Source organism: Cetorhinus maximus, chromosome 15, assembly GCF_964194155.1.
Source record: "Cetorhinus maximus chromosome 15, sCetMax3.hap1.1, whole genome shotgun sequence".
Taxonomy (NCBI): domain Eukaryota; kingdom Metazoa; phylum Chordata; class Chondrichthyes; order Lamniformes; family Cetorhinidae; genus Cetorhinus; species Cetorhinus maximus.
In genome coordinates this window covers 84,218,514-84,240,397 of record NC_135893.1, presented here as the reverse complement: position 1 = coordinate 84,240,397, position 21,884 = coordinate 84,218,514, and the positions used below count along the sequence as shown (strand labels likewise).

At 45.7% G+C, this 21,884-nt stretch overlaps 1 protein-coding gene across 4 annotated transcripts in view; it reads right to left on the bottom strand.

Moving 5' to 3' along the window:
• glis2b (GLIS family zinc finger 2b) overlaps positions 1-21,884 on the bottom strand; it is a 57,412-nt gene that overhangs the window by 22,179 nt on the left and 13,349 nt on the right. The window contains exon 1 of one of the 4 annotated variants that reach the window (XM_078558779.1): positions 21,543-21,588. The exons of 2 other annotated variants lie outside the window; for them this stretch is intronic. The gene's annotated coding sequence lies outside the window, so the exon portion shown is untranslated. Of the gene's footprint in view, positions 1-19,922; positions 20,048-21,542; positions 21,589-21,884 lie in introns of those variants that run through there. One more of the 4 variants, XM_078558778.1, reaches the window with a different exon arrangement.

Below are 21,884 nucleotides of genomic sequence, written 5' to 3'. Positions count from 1 at the left end.
AATGTCATTGCTTCAACATATGCAGCTCAACTATGCAGCCTCTAAAGTCAAGTCAGCTTTCCAAAATTCTGGCCAATTCTTCCAGCTAAATCTCATTCCCTCCGTCAAGTTGTGAAGTGCCAGTACAGCCAGTCACCAGTGATTCTGTGTCCCTGAGCTTTACTATTATAAATACTCAAGCTCCACTCTCTTGCAATGAAAATAGTCCAAGGTCCTTGAGCCTGTCCCAAATATGCTCAGGAGTGTTTGAACCTATGATTCCCAAAGCTTTCCATCACTGGGAGTTTTCCTCACCTAATGTCTGGGTCTGATGTAGACTCATTGATAGAGATTGATTGCTGTGATTCATCAAAAACTGCTTCATTGTTGTATCATATGACTACCAGGAATGTAAAAGGTGTCAATATTCTTCGCTCCTTGTCTCTCTTTGTTCCCACAATCCCTACTTCCTTGTATATCTTTCCTTCCCTGAAGCCACTGTCTCAGGTAGAATCTTCCTTCTGCACTGATAACCCACAGGTAACTTCAGCTTCACAGGTGTCTCTAGAGGTGCCTGGTGACAGCCTGTCTGACCATAGAGGATGATCATAGTCAAGGGAACAAGGTAGTAGGGTGAAAGAAGGATGAAAGACAGATTTGTATTTCTACAGTATCTTTTATGACTCCAGGACATTCCAAAACACTTTACCACCAGTAAAGTACTTTAAGTGTAGTCACTGTTGCAATGTATGAAAGTGGTCAGCTGATTTGCACACAGCAAGCTCCCACAAACAGCAATGAGATCATTTGTTTTTGTGATGTTGTCATATTGGTCAGAACACCAGGGGAACTCCCCTGCTCTTCTTAAAAGTAGCACATGGGATCTTTAATGTTCACCCAAGGGGGAAGACAGAGCATCACTTTAACATCCCAAGCAAACTGCACTTCTGGTAGTGCAGCACTGACTCAGAACTGCACTTGGAGTTTCAACCTAGACTTTATACTCAAGCCTCTGGAGTGGAGCTTGAACTTAGGATCTCCTAACATAGAGATAAGTGTGCTACCGATTGAACCACACCTGTCAAGGTTATAAACAGGCAGAGTTGGATTTGTTTTAAAAATAATTTCCTTTTGTTCTGGTGTCAGGAGGCGGAAAAACTTTCAGATTTCCACTCTCCTTCATGTGAAGAACTGCTTCCTGACATCATCTTATTCAGCCTGGCTCTAAATTTAAGGTTCTGCCCCTTATTCTGAACTCCCCCAACAGAGAAAATAAGTTTCTCTCTATTTACCTTATCAACTCCTTTAATCATTTAAACGTATCAATTAGATCACCCATTATCTTCTATACTCAAGGGAAAACAAGCTTAGTCTATGCAACCTGAGATCAGAATTGAATCCTTTCAGCCTCAGTATTTTGCTGGTAATTTCCTGAGCAAATCCCTCCAGCAAACAGCCCGAGAGAGGGAACGAAACAGCAAAGGCCCCACTTTTCTCAAGCCGCCACACCTGGATGATGCATGTAAATTTCTCTCCTGTCTGTGGGCTACGAGTTCTTGCAAAGGAATGCTGTAAATGGGAAGCAGATGACCTTCCCCAGTTTGTGAGATTGAAGGGATTTGGAGCTTTTCCCTGGAGATGGCAGTAGCTTGATTTAAATCCTGGCACTAGCAGCCCCCACCCCTTAAAGCTGCTGCGTCACCTTTCACTCTACTTGACCACTCCCCCTCTAAGGTTCTCAATCAACTGCCTGACCAGGCTCAGCATCACACAAAGAGAGCCTGTAAGGAGTTTCCCCACACAAACAGCACGCCCCTAGAGGCTAGCAAAAAGAGTGGAGACAGGACATTTATAATCAAGTGGAGGTAGAGGCCAAACGTGAACTGCATGGGGTTTAAAATGAATCCCAGATAAAGGGCTCATTATCAACACTCCCTCTAATATTTTTTGATTTATTTAAGCATGCTGCCCCTTTCATTTTTTTTTGTGTGGAGTTGTGCATGTGAGGTAACTGGTGCGCAGTTTGTGCGGAGACTTGCGGGTTTCTGCATGGCTGCACAATTTACAAGGAACATAACCCATTATTTTTTTATCTTCCAGGATGCTGGAGTGAGCCGTTAAATCCTGTCAGAGCCAGAGATTCGTACAGCTTAGAAGGAGGCCATTTGGCCCATCATGTACTGGCTCATTGAAAGAGAAGTCCAATTAGTCCCACTCCCCTGCTCTTTCCCCATAACTCTGCAAAACTTTCCCCTTCAATAATTTATCCAATTCTCTGTTGAAAATTATAACTGAATCTGTTTCCACCACTCTTCCAGACAGCGCATCCCAGATCATAACAACTCGCTGCGTATAAAAAGTCTCCTATCTCCTCCTGGCTTTTTCAATAACTATTTTTAATACGTTCTCTGGTTACCAACCCTTTTGCCAGTGAAAACTGTTTCTGCTTATTTGCTGTGTCAAATACACAGCAAGTACAGTGCAATACCAAGGGAGTGCTGCACAGCGTCTCTCTGCTGTCTCTCAGTTGAGACATTAAACTCAAACTAAGGCCTCAGCTGCCCTCTCAGGTGGATGTAAAAGGCCCCATGGTACTGTTTCAGAAGAAACGCAGAGAAGTTCTCCCTGGTGTCTTGTCCACTAATTTATCCCTCAATCAACATCACAAAAATACATTGCCCTTTGCCACCATGTTTCACGCATTACAACAGTGACTGCACTTCAAAAGTACTTCATTGGCTTTGGGAGGTCCTGAGATTGTGAAAGGTTCCATCTAAATGCAAGCCTGCCTTTTTTCATCTTTTGTAGCACAGAACTATCCCCAATTCAGCATTCATCAGGAGTGCTCGTCGCTGATAATACCAAAACCCAATGGTTCAAACGCCATATTGATACACTAGAGGGTACTGCTGCGACCAAGGTCCATCATTGGAGCAGCATAGAGGGAGCTTTACACTGCATGTGGCTGTGGTATACCACTGGGAATGGGAGCCTAACCAGGTGATCTGTTTTAATGATGTTGAGGGATCAGTATTGGCCAGGATACCAGGGAAAACTCCCCTGCTCTTCTTCATAGTAGTGTAGTGGGATCTTTTACGTCCTCCCAGGAAGGCAGACAGGGCCTCAGTTTAATGTCTCATTGGAATGATGGCACCTCTGACAGTGCAGCGCTCCCTCGGTATTGCACTGGAGTGTCAATATGGATTATGTGCTCAGGCCTCTTGAGTGGGATTTGAACCCAAGACCTTCTGAGACGAGTGCAAACGATCCCATGGCACTATTTTAAAGAAGAGCAGTGGAGTTCTCCCTGGTGCCCTGGACAATATTTGTCCCTCAACCAACAAGACAAAAATAGATTTGCCCAGATTTTCTGGTCTCCAGATGGTTGTACACCGGACATACCCCAGAAGATACACTGGGGAACCCCTCAGAAGTCTTAATGCGGGAATTGCCTGGGAAGTTTCAACTTCTGATGGGAAATTCCCCTGTGTCCAGAACCCTCCAAAAAAGTCTGCAACTGACAACCGCCCTGACTTCTTCCTTTACCCTCCAAAACCCCCACTGATCCTCCAACCCCCCCCCGACCCTCTGACCACCCTCCCACCCCATCTACCTTCAACTCTCCCCACCACCACAACCCTCTAAAGCCACCTGGACCCTCTGATTCCTCCAGACCGCCAACACCCCCCACAAAGCCCTCTAACATCCCCCCCAACCCTCCAACTCCCCCCGACCCTCCAACCCCTCCCCGACCCTCCAACTCCCCCCGACCCTCCAACCCCTCCCCGACCCTCCGACTCCCCCTGACCTGACCTCACCACCCTAGCACTTTACCCAGCTGCCACCCTACCTACCAAACCATCCTGCCACATACCTACATTGCCACCTTACCCAGCTGGCACCCTACCCACCTACCGCCCTTCCACCATACCAACTTACACTTATTCACTAACACTCTGAAAAGCTATTTAAATGTCTCAAAGCTTTTCACTGTGTTAGTGAATGAAGACTTGCCAAAATACGGCAACTAGTGCCGTAAAAAGGGGACATGCTTTGGCTTCCCCGATGATCCTGCCCTACAAAGAAGGACTCCGAGAACAGGTATGCTCCACATTTCTGAAGAGGCCTGGTTTGGAAGTCAGAGCGAGAAATGCGGAGCTCCGGCACTGTGTAAAAAAATAAGAGCGGAGTGGCAATCCAACAATGACTGTCACTCCTCGGAAGATTCAGCCCACTGAATCTGGTCATTATCATATTGCTATTTGTGGGAGCTTGCTGTGCAGAAATTGGCTGGTGTATTTCCTATGTTCCAACTGTGGCTACACTTTAAAGAGAACTTCATGGGCTGTGAAGAGCTCTGGGAAGTCCTGAGGCTGTAAAAGGCACTATAGAAATACATCTCTTTTTTTTTTCAAAGAAATCCAGCATTCAGAGGGTTAAGCTGCCCAGCAATAAATTATTGTGTGTGTACAGATCACCTCTGCCCCAGGAACCATAGTGAGTCCCTCTAGACCAAGTCTGTGTGCTGGTCCCATGCAGGCGCTGGGGGGCCTGTGCTCTTTGTGAGCAGTGGAATGCTGGAGCCTGTGGGGGAGCGCCACATTCCCCACCACCATGACCCCCCAACCCCCACCCCCCACTGCGTTCATCAGCTCTGAACTCCTGCAGGGAATAGATTTGATTCAATCCGTGCCACTTCATTCAGCAAAGGCCTAACCAGCTCCCCTTCCCCTACCTCCCTCTGTGGCCTGTTATGGGTTTGAAGCTTCACAGAAACATTGCGCCATTCTTAGCACTTCGACTCCAGTGATTCAACTTTGGAGTAAGGGTATTAACTGGTTTCTGTTTCCAAACAAATGCGTCTTGGTAAGGTACTGACACAGCTGGAGTCTGTAACCCCCACACCAAGAGGAATCCTGTCTGCATTTAACATGGGAAGAGGCCAAGAATGAGGCACTTCCACAGTCAGTAGGGGCCTCAAAAGACATCCGCACTCTCCCACTTCAGTTCATCGGATTCCCAAGACCTGTATGTTTATTTAAATAAACGCAGCAAATGAGTTTGAGCAGCCGTGACCCAGTGCCTGATTCATATCTGCACTAAAATGTCTTTATTCCTGCACAGCACTGGCACAAAAATTGGAAAACTTATTCAGGGAGATCCAAGTGCTACTGCAGTAGAGATTGATCCACCTCATCAGGGCAGAATAGAGGGAACTTCACTCTGTAAAGACATTAAACCTAGGTCTCGTCTGCCCTCTTAGCTGGTCATAAAAGAGCCCATGGCACTATTGGAAGAACAGCAGGAGAGTTCACGTCAATGTTCTAGTTAATATTTATTCCTCAACGCTCTCCATTAAAGAGCCATTATCTCAGTGCAGTTTGTAGGATCTTGCTGTGCACTTGTTGGCTCCAGTGCTTTTCTTGCAATGGGTCATTCAGTCCAATCCCACTCTCCTGCTCCATCCCCATACCCTGCTTTATTTCTCTTTCTTGCAACTTTTAAATTCCATGTAGGGGTTCTGCTTCCACATCTTTTCGTCATTAGGGGGCTTTTAACCCTGTAACTCCCCCTCAGGGTGCAGTTAGATACCACAGGGGTTTAGACCATTTGCCCTTTAGGAATTTCAGCAGACTGGCACAGACTCTTTACACATATCTCCCTACGCTAACCACACTAGGGGAAAAAAATACTCCATTGGCTGTGAAGCTGTTGGGGCTGAAAGGTGCCACATAAATGCAAATTCTTTCCTATCCTTTTCACAGCGCTGATCCAGAACAATGAGGTCCATTCTGTCTTGCCTCACTATCAGACTCAAAAGTGTTCTCCAGTTCTGAACAGAGCTTCACAGACAGAAAACACACTGGGGGCAAGGTGGGGGGGGGGGCACGATCTCTGATTCCAGATCACGCCTCCACAACAGGAACCTGGATTCCGTGATCTGACCATTGTTGAGTGACAATCTGAGGGAGCTGGATTAGCATCAGCAGAGGTAACGCAGGGGGCTGGGGGATAGGTTACTGAGTGACAGTGTGAGGGGACCTCATTCAAATCTTTTTTTCCAAAAAGATAGGAAAATTCAGAAAGGATTTGAATAATGTCAGACCGTTTTAAGGCAGTTGAGAAAATGTTTCATCTTGCGTGTTTTGTGGCTGAGAGAATCTGAACTCTGTTATAAAACAAACCAGCTGTGAGGGATTACAAGCTTAGCCCTATCTAGCAACACCTCTATGAATAGGAATAGAACCTGAGGCCTTTAATGTACCAAACTCTATGACCAGCTGTACAAGTGCTGCCAGAACTCCCCCTCCCACCAGGACTGCACATCATTGGAAAGCCGCTCCCCACCAGCTCTGTCCTAGCCCTCATTAACTGGGCTCTGAATCTCCCCGCAGGGGGCCCCTCAGTCTGCTCACACACTGAAATCAACCTCCGCACTCCTCCGCTGTGACCTGTGTTGCACAGAGCCGTGCACACCCAGATTCCAGAAGGTTTTCTGGGCCTTCTCTAATCCAGTCACCCAGGGAACTGCAGTGAAGGGAACAGATGAGATTTATAACAGGTCGTAGCTCGACAGCTAACACTACGAGATTACTGTGAATTGTGACCTTGGAATGATCCATTTGGAGCGTGGGGAGGGGGGGGTCACTTGACCATTGTCTGGGGTTCCATGGGGTAACACTCCTCCTGAGACCCCTCCCATGATCCACTGCTATTCACAACATAAGAGTGAAACACCACAGTAAAACTTTAGAAACTCTTTAACTCTTAAAATATTCAAAACATTCACTTTCAAGATAAGGGTGTCACTGGCAAGGCCAGCATTTACTGCCCATCAATATTTGCCCTTTGAGAAGGGGATCGTGAGCCACCTTCTTGAGCCGCTGCAGTCCATGTGGTGTAGGTACACCCGCCGTGCTGTTAGGGAGGGGACTCCAGGATTTTGATCCAGTCGCAGTGTAGGAACAGTGATATAGTTCCACGTCAGGGTGATGTGTGACTTAGAGGGGAACGTGCAGATGATAGTGTTGCCATACACCTGCTGGCCTTGCCTTTCTAAGTGGCGGAGGGCACAGGTTTGAGCGGTGCTGCTGGAGAAAACAGCAGAGTCTGCTGCTGTCACTGAAAAATGATCAGTGATCGCACTCAAACTGCTTTATTGGGGCAGAAGAAGCAATGAGACGGTTCTCGGTATCTTTTGTTAAATGGAGTGTTTTTATAAAAAACACTATCTGCCATTAAAAGACATATTTTCTTGAGCTTACTGAAGATGTGAGTTGACTAAGGGGGTAAAAATTACAATTCTGCCTCTGGAGCACAAGTTGTCCAATTGCACAACTCCAGCTCAAACTATCAGGCAGAAAATCATAGGCTCACTCACAGGATTATTGCCATTTGTGCTTCCCTTATTGCCAGGCTCAGAAACTGAATTCCTGCCCTAATTACATAAATATAGATTTGGACAACAGATTAACCACAGTTTTGAAGTTTCTTTCGCCTCCTTTCACCTGAGGCCACAATAAAACATTGAAATTAGCTGCATCTGTATCTGTTCACTTACATCCCTCAGTAATCAGGGCTATGGTGAAAGAGCAGGAGGAAAGGGACGAATTGGATAGTTCTTACAAAGAACAAGAACGACGGGCTGAAAGGCCTCCTCCTATGCTGTAGGATTCTACCTCATTCTATTGTACAGTCCCATGCACTAGCAGCTCTCTGACACCTCACCCAAGTGACCCCATCTTCACATGAGGTCTACAAAATAAGCTAACAGGCTACTTATGACAATTCAATCCTTATCCATGTGGTGTGCACATTTCCATCTGAGACTTCTGACCATCACTAGTCAATAAAAAAAGAAATAATTTGCATTTTTATGGCACCTTTCACCATCACAGAATATTGCAAAGTGCTTTTCAACTAGAATACTGCTGAAGAGTGGTCATTGTTGTCGCATAGGAAGTGTGGCAGCCAATTTGCACACAGCAAGCTCCCACAAATGACAATCAGATAAATATCCAGATCGTTTTGTTTCAGTGATGTTAGTTCAGGGATAAATAATGGCCAGGACATTGAGAAAGAGAAGATTTATAGTTATTGTATTATTGTATTACAATAGTGGATGCTCTTTGTTTATGAGAATATTGTGCTTGGTTTATACGTCAGTTGACTTCTTGGGATACGGGAGTTGTTGGCAAGACCAGCATTTATTGCCAGCGAATTGCATCAGCTCATCTGTTGCTGAAACCCTCATTTCATGCCTTTGTTATCTATAAAGGCGACTATTCCAATGCACTCCTGGCTGGTCTCCCACATTCTACCCTTAATAAATTTGAAGTCATCTGAAACTCTGCTGCCCGTGTCCTAACACACAGCAAATCCCCTTCCCCTATTACCCACGTGCTCGCTGACTTACATGGGGTCCCAGTCAAGCAACGTTTGATTTTAAAATTCGCATCCTTGTTTTCAATTCCTTCTATGACCTTGCCCTTCCCGACCTCTGTAATCTCCTCCACACCCACCGTCCTCCAATTCTGGCCTCTTGAGCATTTAGAGTGGCCACTGATGGAGCTCAAGAATACTGGACACCATAACATCAGTCTCACTGTCAGAGCAGGCACATTATAGAGTCATAACATCAGTCTCACTGTCAGAGCAGGCACATTATAGAGTCGTAACATCAGTCTCCACTCTGAGACTGCTCACAGGCTTCCCCATCAGCACAGCAGGAACATCAACTGTCCATTGGACAATAATTTAAGAAATGTAGCTGTAATTTTACACATCCATACACTGTCCTGTGATCACCAGGCCCCAGCCACTAACACCTCTCCACATTGACTGACGTGATGTACTGGAAAATAACCATCAACCTGCCTGGCTGCTGGGAGGGAGCAGGTGATTCTGTGTCTATAACCATCCCCGCCATGCAGTGAACTCCCACACTTGTCTCTACTCTGCTGGGAGACCAGGCTCCTCCCTTGAGTGAGGGTCGAGACACCAACATCTATTATTCTAACATTGACTGTCAATGGCAGGCCGTGAACCTTGCCTAACCCTCTCGTCCTTAGATGGTGGTGTGTTTTGGTACGAGATGGACGGAGAAGAGGGGAATGTACAGAGAATAGAAAGTTAAGCAGAAAGCTACTCCACGGAGGTCATGTTCAATTGTGGTTCTTAGAGGCTGGGTGTTTCAAAGTAAAAATAGTGGGCATAAAGGCATCCAGTACCAGACAGGAGGCAGACTAGCTGAAAACCGACCTGTCCAGTATAAAACCAGACGAATGGCCACCCTATGAGCATCCTCGATTTTAATCACTCCACTGTGGCTTCACTTGCCTGTGCCCTGAGTTCTGGAATTCCCTCCCTACACCTCTCCAGCTCCCTTACCTCCTTTAAAAAACTCCTTAAAACTTACTTCTCTGACCAGATTTTGATCAATGGACCTAATATCTCTTATTTAATTTTATAATACCCCTGTGAAGCACCCTGGGATGTTTTGTTATGTTAAAGGCGCCACATGAATAAGTTGTTGCTACCTCTGATGCAATTTAGAGAATATAACTTGAAAATAATGGATCTTGAATATAACTGAGAGACGTACGAGGCCATTTTGAAGCTAAGTTGTCATGTGTAGGTCAGGCCAGGTAGATTTCCTTCCCTACAGAACACTCGTGAGCCAGGTGGGTTTTTAGGGCAATCCAATAGTTTCATGGTCACCATTACTGATACTAATGATGCTTTTTTATCCTGGATTTATTTAATTAATTACATTTAAATTCCCCAGCTACCATGGTGGGATTTGAGCTCACATCTCCAGATTATAAACCCTCCGGCTTACCAGCCCAGCAAAGTAACCACTACTGTACCCTACTGGCTTCTTACCGTGGAGACTTAAAACTCTGAGCCTGTCATTTCCCTGCTATATTTGAATGTGGATAGTTCAGGCATTCCTGCCCTCTCGATTTCCTTGTGCCACTGCTCCAGGCTGATTGGAGATGGCGAAGGTCAGCAGTGACCATGCGCATTGGACTCACTCACTGATGAATGCTCACATTGAGGGAGCCTCTGCAAACACAGCCAGACGCTTCCCCAGTCAGCTAATGTTACACCTCCCATCTGGCAATGGAAACCTCTCCAAACAAACCCAATAAGATTTCATTTAAAGTGATACTGCCAGCCTGAGATTTAAACTGGTGCAGTGAGTGAGTCCAATGCTTTTGGTGAAGAGAAAGGGAAGCTGGGGACAATTATCTTCTCTCTGGTCTTTGTGATGCTCTCTCACTGCTTCCACATTTTTTATCTACAGACCTGTCTGCAGCTGGGAACTCAGGGGCAGGGGGTGTCTCCAACCCATTCCCTCTCTATTCCTCCCTCCTCTCGGAGGGCACATCGCCCCCTAACATGTCTGACATCTCTAAGAACTCTAAACTCTCCACAAACTGTGCAATCAAACAAACCCAGAGCACATACATCATGGGTGCAGTACTCAGTAGGTAGCTCTCTCACCTCTGAGTCAGAAGGCTGTGTGTTCAAGCCCCCTCCAGAGATTTCAAAATATAATCCAGCCTGACACTCCGGTGCAGTACTTAGTGAGTGCTGCATGGTTAGAGGTGCTTCTTTCAGATGAGATGTTAAACTGACGCCCTGTCTGTCCCCTCAGGTGAACATAAAATTAGCCAGGTTTAAGTGGAACACAAAAGATGATAGTGCTGACTTTTACACAGGACCATGGCACAGGACTGGGTGCAATGCCTCCAATGTAGTGGGTCTGGTGTGCATAGTGGTTTGGAGACTGACATTTTGAGCAGGTTTTGGGTTGGTCCCAGTGGATTGGATAACCACAAATGTAAACACCTCTATTCAAAATAGGAGGGAGACAGAAAACGGGAAACCATAACTTAACATCTGTCATTGGGAAAATGCTAGAACCCATTATTAAAGAGGTAATAGCATGACGTTTTAAAAATCATAATACAATCAGGCAGAGTCAACATGGTTTTGTGAAAGGGAAATCACGTATGACAAATTTATTGAGTTCTTTAAGGATGTAACATATGAGATGGATAAGGGGGAACCGGTGGATGTAGTGTATTTGGATTTCCAAAAGGCATTCAGTAAGGTGCCACATAAAAGATTACTACACAAGATAAGAGCATATAGTATTGGGGGTGATATATTAGTATGGATAGTGGACTGGCTAACTAATAGGAGACAGAGAGTCAGGGTAAATGGGTCATTTTCAGATTGGCAAACTGTAACCAGTGGAGTGCCACAGGGATCAGTGCTGGGACTGTAACTATTTACAATCAATATAAATGAGTTGGGTGAGGGGACCAACTGTATTGTAGCCAAATTTGCTGATGATACAAAGGTAGGTAAGAAAGCAAGTTGTGAGAAGGATACAAAGAGTCTGCAGAGGGATATAGATAGGTTAATTAAGTGGGCAAAAATTTGGCAGATGGAGTATAATATGGAAAAATGTGGGGTTGTCCACTTTGAAAGGGAGAATAGTAAAGCAGAGTGTTATTTAAGTGGAGAGAGACTGCAGAATGCTGTGGTACAGAGGCATATCTTTGCATTGGGGGCAATTCAGAGAAGGTTCCCTCGGCTGATTCTTGGGATGAAGGGGTTGTCTTATGAGGAAAAATGCTGAGCAGGTTGGGCCTATACTCATTGGAGTTTAGAAGAATGAGGTGATCTTACTGAAACACATAAGATTCTGAGGGGGCTTGACAGGGTAGATGGTGAGAGGATGTTTCCTCTTATGGGGGAATCTAGAACTAGGGACACTTTAAAAATAAGGAGTCCCCCATTTAAGATGGAGATGAGGAGGAATTTCTTCTCTTAGAGGGTCATTAGTGTTTGGAATACTCTCCCTCAGAGAGCAGTGGAGGCTGAGTCATTGAATATATTCAAGGCTGAGTTAGACGGATTTTTGGTTGACAAGGGAGTCAAAGGTTATGGGGGACAGGCAAGAAAGTGGAGTTAAGGACACATCAGATCAGCCAAGATCTTATTGGCTGGCAGAATGGGCTCAAGGGGCCAAATGGCCCAATCCTGCTCCTATTTCCTATGTTCTTATGTTAGGAAACTGGATCTTTGCTGTTGAGTTCTCAGGGATATCACTGACTAGACGTCCTGCATTAAGCTGGGAAGGTGGGCATTTTGGATGGTGCACAGAGGATAAAAGGGACAAGGTACCTGAAACAGAAGTAGATACAACAACAACTACTTGTATTTATATACTGTCTTTTACATAGTAATACATTCCAAGGCACTTCACAGGGATGTTACCAAAAAAATTTGACACTGAGCCACATAAGGAGATATTAGAGACAGGTGACCAAAAGCTCAAAGAGGTAAGTTTGCATGTCTTAAATAAGGAAAGTGAGGTGGATTGGTTTAAGGAGAGAATTCCAGAGCTTAGGGCCCAGGCAGCTGCAGTCAAAGAAACAAAAGGTCAAATATCACAATTGAAAGTGGGATTCACAGTGACAATAAGAGAGTGTAATCTTCTCAGCCTCTCCAGTACTCCACTGGCCCTTTCATCCCCATCGTCTGCTCATTCCATCACTAAACAATCAGCAACCTGCCCAGTAGCTTCTGGTAAATACTTTAAAGCACACACATCTTAAAAAAGGCTACCTCTGTTTTCCAGAAACTTCTCTCTCTGGAAGCTTCTCTCACTCTCTCCAGGCTGGGCGACATGGCCCTGCTTCTGAAATGAATGTTCTGGGTGATGCAAGGATTGGTTGGCAGCTGTCGAGAAGTCTCAACCAAATGGGTCAATCTGACTCACTGACTCTGCACAGGACTTCAAGAGAAAGTATATCCGCAGAAAGATAGATGGAGCGAGGGAGAGAGAGGAAAGAGGGGAGAGGGATTTACCCATTTATCCACCTTTGTTCCATATTCCTTTATACCCTTACCCAACACAAACTTTTGATCTCCAATTGGCCCCCAGCATCCACAGCCTTTGGGGGAGAGAGTTCCAGATTTACATTATGCTTTGTGCGAAAAAGTGCTTCCTGAAATCACCACTGAACAGCTTGGTTCTAATTTTAAGCTTCTGTCCCCTTGTTCTGGAGACCCCTGCAAAGAGGAAATAGTTTCTTTCTAACCACCCGATCTACCCCATCAAATCCTTTAATTGTTTTAGACACCAGGACTTTGGAATATTGGACTTGGAGCCAGGATGAGCCTCGCTGCAGAGAACCTTATTACTGTGATTTATTTGGCAAAGTAAGAATAATTAACTGGGGGAAAGCCAACTTCAATGGGGTAAGAATGGGTCTGGGCTGAATAAATTGTAGTCAAAGGTTGGCAGGAAAAACAGTAGCTGAACAGTGGGATAGCTTCAAAGAAGACAGAGTTTGGGCACAGTCAAGGTATATTCCCTCGAAAGGGAGCTCCCTGGATGACAAAATTGATAGAAATTAAGATAAAGAAGAAAAAGTGCGCTTATGGCAGATGTCAGGTAGAAAATACAATTGAGAACCAGGCTGAATATAGAAGGTTCAGGGACGAGGTGAAAAAGCAAACAAGATAAGCAAAGAGGGAGTGTGAGAAGAGACTGGCAGCCAATATAAAAGGGAATCCCAAGGTCTCCTACAGGCATATAAATAGTAAAAGGGCAGTAAAACTAGGAGTAGGGCCAATAGGGACCATAAAGGGGATTTATGCATGGAGGCAGAAGGCAGTATTGCATCAAGTTCTGGGCACCACACTTTAGGAAGAATGTGAAGGCGTTGGAGAGGGTGCACAACAGATTCACAAGAATGGTTCCGGGGTGAGAAACTTCAGTGATAAAGATAGATTGGAGAAGTTAGGATTGTTTTCCTTAGAGAAAAGAAGGTTGAGAGGAAATTTGATAGAGGTATTCAAAATCTTGAGGGGTCTGGACAGCGTAGATAGGGAGAAACTGTTCCCGTGAAAGGATTGAGAATGAGAGGGCACAGATTTAAAATAATTGGCAAAACGAGCAAAAGTGAAAAGTTTTTTCACACAGTGAGTGGTTAAGATCTGGAACGCACTGCCTGAGCGTGTGGTGGAGGCAGGTTCAATCAAAGCATTCAAAAGGAAATTGGACTGTTATCTGAAAAGGAAGAATGTGCAGGATTACAGGGAGAAGGTGGGAGAATGGCACTAACGAATTGCTTATTGGGAGAGCTGGTGCAGACACAATGGGCCAAACAGCCGCCTTCTGCGCTGTAACAATACTCTGATTCTGTGATCTTCTGCTCAGTGTCTGCCAATAACACACGCTGTATCACCAGCTCAAACCAAAGATGAAGGACTGAGCCACACCAACCATAAGGCTCCAGGTTTAACCCCTGTGTTGAGCTAAATCATCTCAGTTACCCCTGGGATGGCAAGTGAAAGGTAAAATGTGTTGAATTTCTGCTCCAGGCCATGATAGTGTGTGTACTCTGCTGGAAAGTGCGCTTATCAACGTCGAGCCAGATCTAGCTGTGACTCATCCCTGCAACACTGAATGGTTGATGCTTGCTGTTGAGGCTCACACATTCAGAAAGGTCACATGCATAAAGGAAGTGTGGACGGCTGGCCCTTGTGGGAACCTGATCCACAGCAAGAGAGCGTCGGTTGGAGCAGAATGAAGATAAATTTATTGAAAGGTTTCACTTGCCTTTGTATGCTGCCTGCCTCCAATCCAGCGATCTCAAATGTGGTCTGGTTGTGTGTGTCACACTAGTACATACGGGTCAATAGGTACCACGATGGGTAAAAGAAGGCTGGTGGAAACTTCCAGAAACTGGAGCAATCCTGAAGGAAAGGTGGGCCCTCACCGAATAGAGGCACTGCACAGCCACAGTCCGTGGGCGCGAAGATCAGCTCTGCCAAGGAGCTGTGGGTTGCCCTTCGAGACAGGACGTCTCAAGAACTGGCTCTAGTCTGATGCACAACATACTGCCGCACTCTTGCAGTGACATGCCCCAGCAACCTTCAAAGTCCCTTTCAAGAAGTTGGATTCTATACAACTGTAGGGTAGATTGAGCTATAAGGGCAGAGGGAGTGTCAGAACAAACACACTTATACAAAAGGAACATTCCCTGAAGATCTGAGTAGATCATGTTGTAAAAACCTAGAAAAAGTGATTGATTTTTCTTTTGACCTTGGGGAAAATCTCATTCCACCAGCTTCACAGTGAGGGTCTATGTGGAATCTGAAACAAGGAAGCTTTGGAGACTGGGGCAGGGATGGGGGGGAGCGGAAATACTGGGGTATAGTGAGGGGTGGGGGCTGAGCCCAGTTTCTGCCTCTGGGACTTCGTACCCAGCAGCCTGAACCCTAGGAATGCAATCCTTGGATTTTTGCCCGGTATGCAATTTTTGGATGTTGAATTCCAATATCCCTGTGAAGTTTGTGCCAGTGAATTAACAGTCAAGGGTGTGAGATACTTAAATCTGGCAGCTTTGGGAAGGGTAAGTACCATGAAACTCAGCAGTAACGCAGAAACAATCACACTAACACTCACTCATTCACTCACAAAGCACACACAAAATTACAATTCAGAAACAGTGAGGCCATTCAACACGACCTGTCCATGTTGATATTTATCCTCCACATGAGCAGCTTCTTTATCCTACATGTTAAGTGTCTCTCCGCTAAAGCACAGCCAACATGCCCCTGTGCTCACCTCCCTGTTCTAGCCAGCTGCACTTATCGAATTGGGTGCAGAAATTTGCTAGCGAGAACATAGTGAGGATTGGAGAGGGGCCAGGAGAGCACTGAGTCCAGTTGACTCCTTGCAGTGTAGAGTATAAAGAGCCCTAAAGATGTTCAGACACTCACTGGGAAATGGGCTACTGATTTTAATGCTGTATACACATACAAGCCCAGAAGTACAGAGAGTACAGCCAGACTCCTACGTCTTCAACTGCATTCCTCGTGGATTCCACTTGGTTACAAGGAGGTTACTGGACTCAACTCATATACTCCAGCTTTCCTGACCTTTCACCCTGCTGGGATGCCCATCATTCAACTGTGGTTGAATTCCTTAAGGAACATCTTTCACCACAAAACCCAGGCTACTGTATTGGGGCCTTCTGTGCTAGGCCTCAGAATTGGTTACCATGGTGATTCTACTGAAAGGCTGGCTGTTCAAAAGCTCAACAGCAAGATTAGAACTGACAGGGTAAAGGTTTTATCTAGATATGTACACCTACATGCCAACTGATACTGAATCCACTCAAATATAATTGACCGTGTTTGTTTGTCAATTTATCCATTACTGATTTCACATTAACATGAGTCTCTTCATGCAGCCTCAGGAGAGTGACCAAAGGAGCCTTGGAGGGAGTGGAGAGACTTGGGAAGGGAGGGCGAAGTAGGAGATTGGGGTGGAAGGAGACAAAGTGGGGGAGCTAGATGAAGGATGAGACAAGGGGGAAGATGGGAGGGGTGATATGAGGGAGGGGGAGGCAGGGGATGAGGGACTGGGTGGGAGGAGACAAGGGGAGATGAAGGAGGGTAGATGAGGGAGGGAGAAGCAGAGAGTTGGGGAGACGAGAGGGAGGAGATGGGGAGGGGGGACAAGGGAGGGGAGAGGCAAGGATGATGGAAAGGCAAGAGAGGTGGGAGATGGGGGTGAGACAACTGAGGGGGTGGCTGTGGTGTGAGGGGAAACAAGGGTGGGAGATGAGGGACAGCGGAGACAAGGGAGCGGGAGGTAAGGGAGGGGGATGGTGAGTGGGATGGGGGCAGGCGGGGTAGAGGCAGTGATGGTATGGGGCAGCAAGGGAGCAGGGTGAGGGAGGTGGGGCTGGAGGGAAGGCAAAGTACAAGAGGAAAGATATTTTTAATTATCAAAGATAAATTTCCTGCAGGAATGTGTAGGCCCAGGTTCCTAATTTAAACAATCTATGGAGACGCACAATAGTTAATACAAGGCAAGAATTGCACTGGCCAGGGAAAGTTTCTTTTTGCTGGGGGAGATGGGGGTATCAAGTTGGATTAACCTTTTCATGCTCATGTTAATGTGAATATTTCACTGTAACCTCCCCCTCCTCCGTCAATCTCTACCCATCACAGTTATTCACCACTAATTTTCTCCCCTACAGAGATGTAACTTCCCTGGTATCCCCGGCACCTAAGGAGCTTTATTCATTTGTGAGCCTTAAGGCTGAGTGTCAACAGGTTATTCAACTGCAGGTGGCTTCACATCTAAACTCCAATCCCACCTTGACATATGCACTCACTCCAGGCTGGGGTCACTGGTTGGTGATTGGGAGCAGGAGACCAGGCTGCTTTTTCTCCTCCCCCACCTTAAGGGAGTTGATGCCAACTGCAGGGATCTGATAGCTTCAACACAAACCTGGGACAGCGCCTGAAACTCTCCCCGTCTGTATAGTTCAACACTTCATTGGATTGATGCTCTGAGCCATTGGAATTTGTGGCAGGGAGAGGGTCAAATTATGGTTAATTTGGTTAAATATCCCTTAGGTAAAATTTCCTAATCACCAGATACAAACTGGGTCCATGGGCCAGCATGGGCTCAATGGGCATAATGGCCTTCTTCTGTGCTGTAGTGACTCGGTGACAATCTCCAATTTATTTCTTTTAAACATACAAGAAGAGCAGAAATATCGTGCCCCTAGGCCAATACACCACGTAGTATATGTTGCTGAGGCACAGACCCCCAGAACAACCATGTGTTCTTTTGAGTATTGCTGAAAAAAAAGACCTGTGGAAGTTTTTTGTTTTGCACTCATCAGGACACTTCGCAAGAATACCAATTTAAGGGGAAAACAACAATTTATATTGTATAAGAAGAGAGCGCTAATTAGTTGCCAAGTGGACTCTGATTGGTAGGGGCGTAGCCATGGAGAATGCAGCAGTGATGGTAACTGATGGTTAACTGCCAAGTATTGTCTACCAATCAGAGTCCACTTGCCAACCAATCAGCACCCTCTTCTCATACAGTATAAATTGTTGTTTTCCCCTTATATTGTTATTCTTGCAAAGTGTCCTGACGAGTGCAAGATGAAAAGCTTCGACATGTTTCTTTTTTCAGCAATACTCAAGCTCTGTACTACCATTCACATTGACTATTCACATGTTCATTCTTTAATCTGAGCTAAACTGGTCACTGTCTCAGGTTAAACCAGAATGTTCACAATCTCCGTGTCCTATTTGGCCCGGAGCTGACCTTCTGACTCCTGTATCTACTCTAGCATCAAGACCACCTATGTCCATCTATGTACCATTGCCTGTCTCTGCTCCTGCCTCAGCCCCTCTGTTGTGTAAAACCTCACATGCCTTTGTTACTTACAGATTCGACTATTCCAGTGCATTCCTTCTACTTTCCATCTCTTGTAAATGTGAGATCATCCAAAACTCTCCTGCTTGTGTTGTAACTCATACTAAGTCCCGTTCACTCATCACTCCTGTGATCAATGACCTGTTTTGATCCATGTCCGGCCAAACCTCAATTTTAAAATTCTCATCCTTGTTTTCAAATTCCTCCATGGCCTCATACCCTCCCTATCTTGGTAACCTTGGTAACAATGGCTCCACCCCCACGCTCCCTCCAGTAGTTGTCCAAACTGCCCATCCTCAAAGAGTCCCACCCCACACTCCCACCACTGGGCATTCAACACACCCGTGCTCACAGAGCCAAGCCCACCCCTACATTCCCGCCACCAGTCACCCAAACATCCCGTCCTCTCAAAGCCTCCTCCCCGACATCATGCTCATTGGACACCTGAGGGGAGCCCCACGCCTCACTCCCGCCACTGGTTCTCCATCCTCATGGTGCCCTGCCTTGCCCCACCAATTGGAAAATGAACAGACTCCTTTACTCAACTGGATGATTCTTTATTGTCAGTGAAGAGCCTTTCCTTCCATCTCCAATACTTTTATAATTCATAAACAAAAATTTAAAAGGAGTATTTATCATGCCCCAATCATTTTTCTTCGGGGAGTCTAGTGCTTGAGCACAAAAATTCATGCTGACACTCGCTGCACTGTCGGAGATGTTGGCCGGGATTTTCTGGCCCCGTTGAGGGTGGGACCCGCCACGGGCAAGGCGGTGCCCCAGCCAGAAGTCCATTGACTTGCGGCGGGACTGGAAGATCCCGGCGGCGGGCGGGTGCGGAAAATCCCGCCCGTTGTATTTCGGATGAGACGTTAAACCAAGGCCCCATTTGCCTGCTCAGGTGGATATAAAAGATATTATGGCACCATTTCGAAGAAGAGTAGTGGAGTTAACCCGGTGTCCTGGCCAATCAACATCACAAAAAACAGATCATCTGGCCATTATCACATTGCTATTTGTGGGAGCTTGCTGTGCATAAATTGACTGCTGTGTTTCCTGCATTGCAACATTACAACATTTCATTGGCTGTAAAAGAGCTTTGAGATGTCTAGTGGTCAGGAAACATAAATGTGAGTCTTCCTTCTTTTTCTGTAGCATCAGAACACTCCAGGATGATCCTGGAGAGTTGGCAATCCCATCAGATAGTGGCAGAAGGGGTAGGGGTGGGATTAAAAATTATAAATACAAGCCTTTTACAAGTATGGTGAGAGACAAAGGAGCTCTGGGATCGCAGGCAGCCTGTCTGCTGAGAGGGGAGGCCGGAGAGTAATCCATGAATGGTGAATTCTTTCAGTTTCTAAACTGGGAGCTGGCAAACAGGAAGTTCTGTTTCCACACAGTCAGAGCCCAGCCTCACTCAGCAATAGCCAAGCTCCCCCCACCACCTCTCTCTTCCCCGGAGAAATATTGTGCAAGAGAAGCACAGGCATTTTCCACAAGATGGGAGGGGGGTCGGGGGGGGTGAAAGAAAGCAATTAGTAAAAAATTTGTAAAAATAAACGACAAAGTAAGTGACTGGAAATTAAGCTCACATCCCCAAGGGACATGTAGAAGCTAAAAAGCAGGGGAGAAAATCTAATGGCTGCAGATCTCTCCGGCTTACCTTGTAAATGGCACTGATCCAACCAGTCCAGACACTCAGGAATTCAGCAACCAGTGCCTTGCAGCAATGAACGGCTGAATCACTAACTACCTGGCCTCTTGCTTGAACTGGGGCACAGGGTCGTGCAGTTCCCACTACAGCTGGATGGTGTAAACCCTTTCAGGAGAGCTCTTCACACTGTGCTTCAAGCGTGAGCAGAAATCTCTCTGAAGCAACCCTGATATCCCATCTCATAGAGCAATCAGGCTCACTCAGCAATGCTCCAGTTCTGAGATATCTCACTCTCAAAAAATAAACATGGCTCCAGGTGTTTAAACAGATTTGGGATCCGTCTCTCTCTTTTCAAACTTGAATCTTGCTCCAACCTGCACCGAATAAAGCGGCTTTAGAGCGGAAAAAGGTCCCATGACAGGATTGGGACAAGGAGTTATGAGAAGTGGTCAAAGAGGGTGGGTTTTAAGGTAAGGAGGGCTGAGCAGCAGAATATGGGAGGCAAGGTAGCCAAAGACTCTTTGAACCCCAACACACAGATGACCCTCAGCTTTTCCCTACCCCATCTTGATCCCCTGTTCCAACCTTATGCTTGTACTCACTGTTTGTTCTAAAATTATAAGGGACACACACACACACACACACACACACAAATTAATGGGCATGTAGACACACACATGTACAATGATATACGCAGATATAAAGGGACAAACACTGACAAATGTACAATCACACACAAAAAGGCATGCACGTATAGGGCCAGACACCAACAAACATATAGGGACAGAGACACATGAATATACTAACACACATATAAGGAGAGAGACAGACACAGACAGACACCAACACATATACAGGGGCAGACACACACACACTCAGGTATGTGTGTATGATGCCCCTAAGCAAAGTTTATGTTTCTTTTGTAAATAAAGTGCACACTTTGTCTTCTCTCAATCGTTAATAATCATTAAATAAAAAATATTTGCAGTCTGGACTCTCCACCAGAATAGTTTCAAAAAGTTAATGCTGAGCCTGAGAGAGAAGGGGCCAGATTTTCATGGTCTAACTTGGGACTAAATGGGGTTGGGTGAAAAAATAAAGTGGCGGCTGCAGTGTGGATCCGAAAGTCCTGCCCCCATTTCTAGCGTTGGCCATTTTCACCAGCACAGAAAAGAGGTTCGGTTGGGAACCCCACCTTCCCCACCTTCCCCACCCCACACGCTGTGATGTAGGAGTTACCGGCACCATTCTAGAAGTGGCATTTCAGAGCTTCTGCAATTTTCATCAAAGTAGCCACATTTTGGAAACCTTCCTAAATCACACCACGGAATGCAGTTTGAACCATGGACTGGAGGCAGGAAGCGTATAAAAGGTGAGTAAAAATGGTGCTATCTCTGACGTGATATGTTGCAGTCTGCTGCCACTGTATATGTGGAGGATCTCAATGTACACCTCAAGGAATCTCTCTCTATGCCGTCTATACTAAGTAAGATATTGAGGCTGATGAGGGATCTGGTTGAACACAAGTATCTGAAGTTTATTACTAGCAACAACTATATATTGCTCTGCAGAGGCCTTGATCTGGCCTGGGTCCTAACAGTTACATAGGCTGATTACTTGACTATATACCTGACTCATAAGATGTACATAGAGTCTTGTCAATACCGGGCCACAAGCAGTAGTGAGAATCTGCAATGGAGAGCACAGGCAATAGTGAGCATCTAACATGGAAGTTACACTTTTATACTCCAGCCTCACACACGGTGATGTCACAGTGATGTCACTATGCGACTTCTTAAAAGTGCATGTCATTGTCTGCACTGGCATACATACAATATCACAACAACTTCCTTTACAGTTCATCTTGAGCTTCTGGAACCGAGTTATATCTGTGTTTACTAAAGTGAATGATGACAGTGCTGTGATTGGAGAAGGTAAAGTGACCATTAAATAATGTGGTTGCCAAGTTGT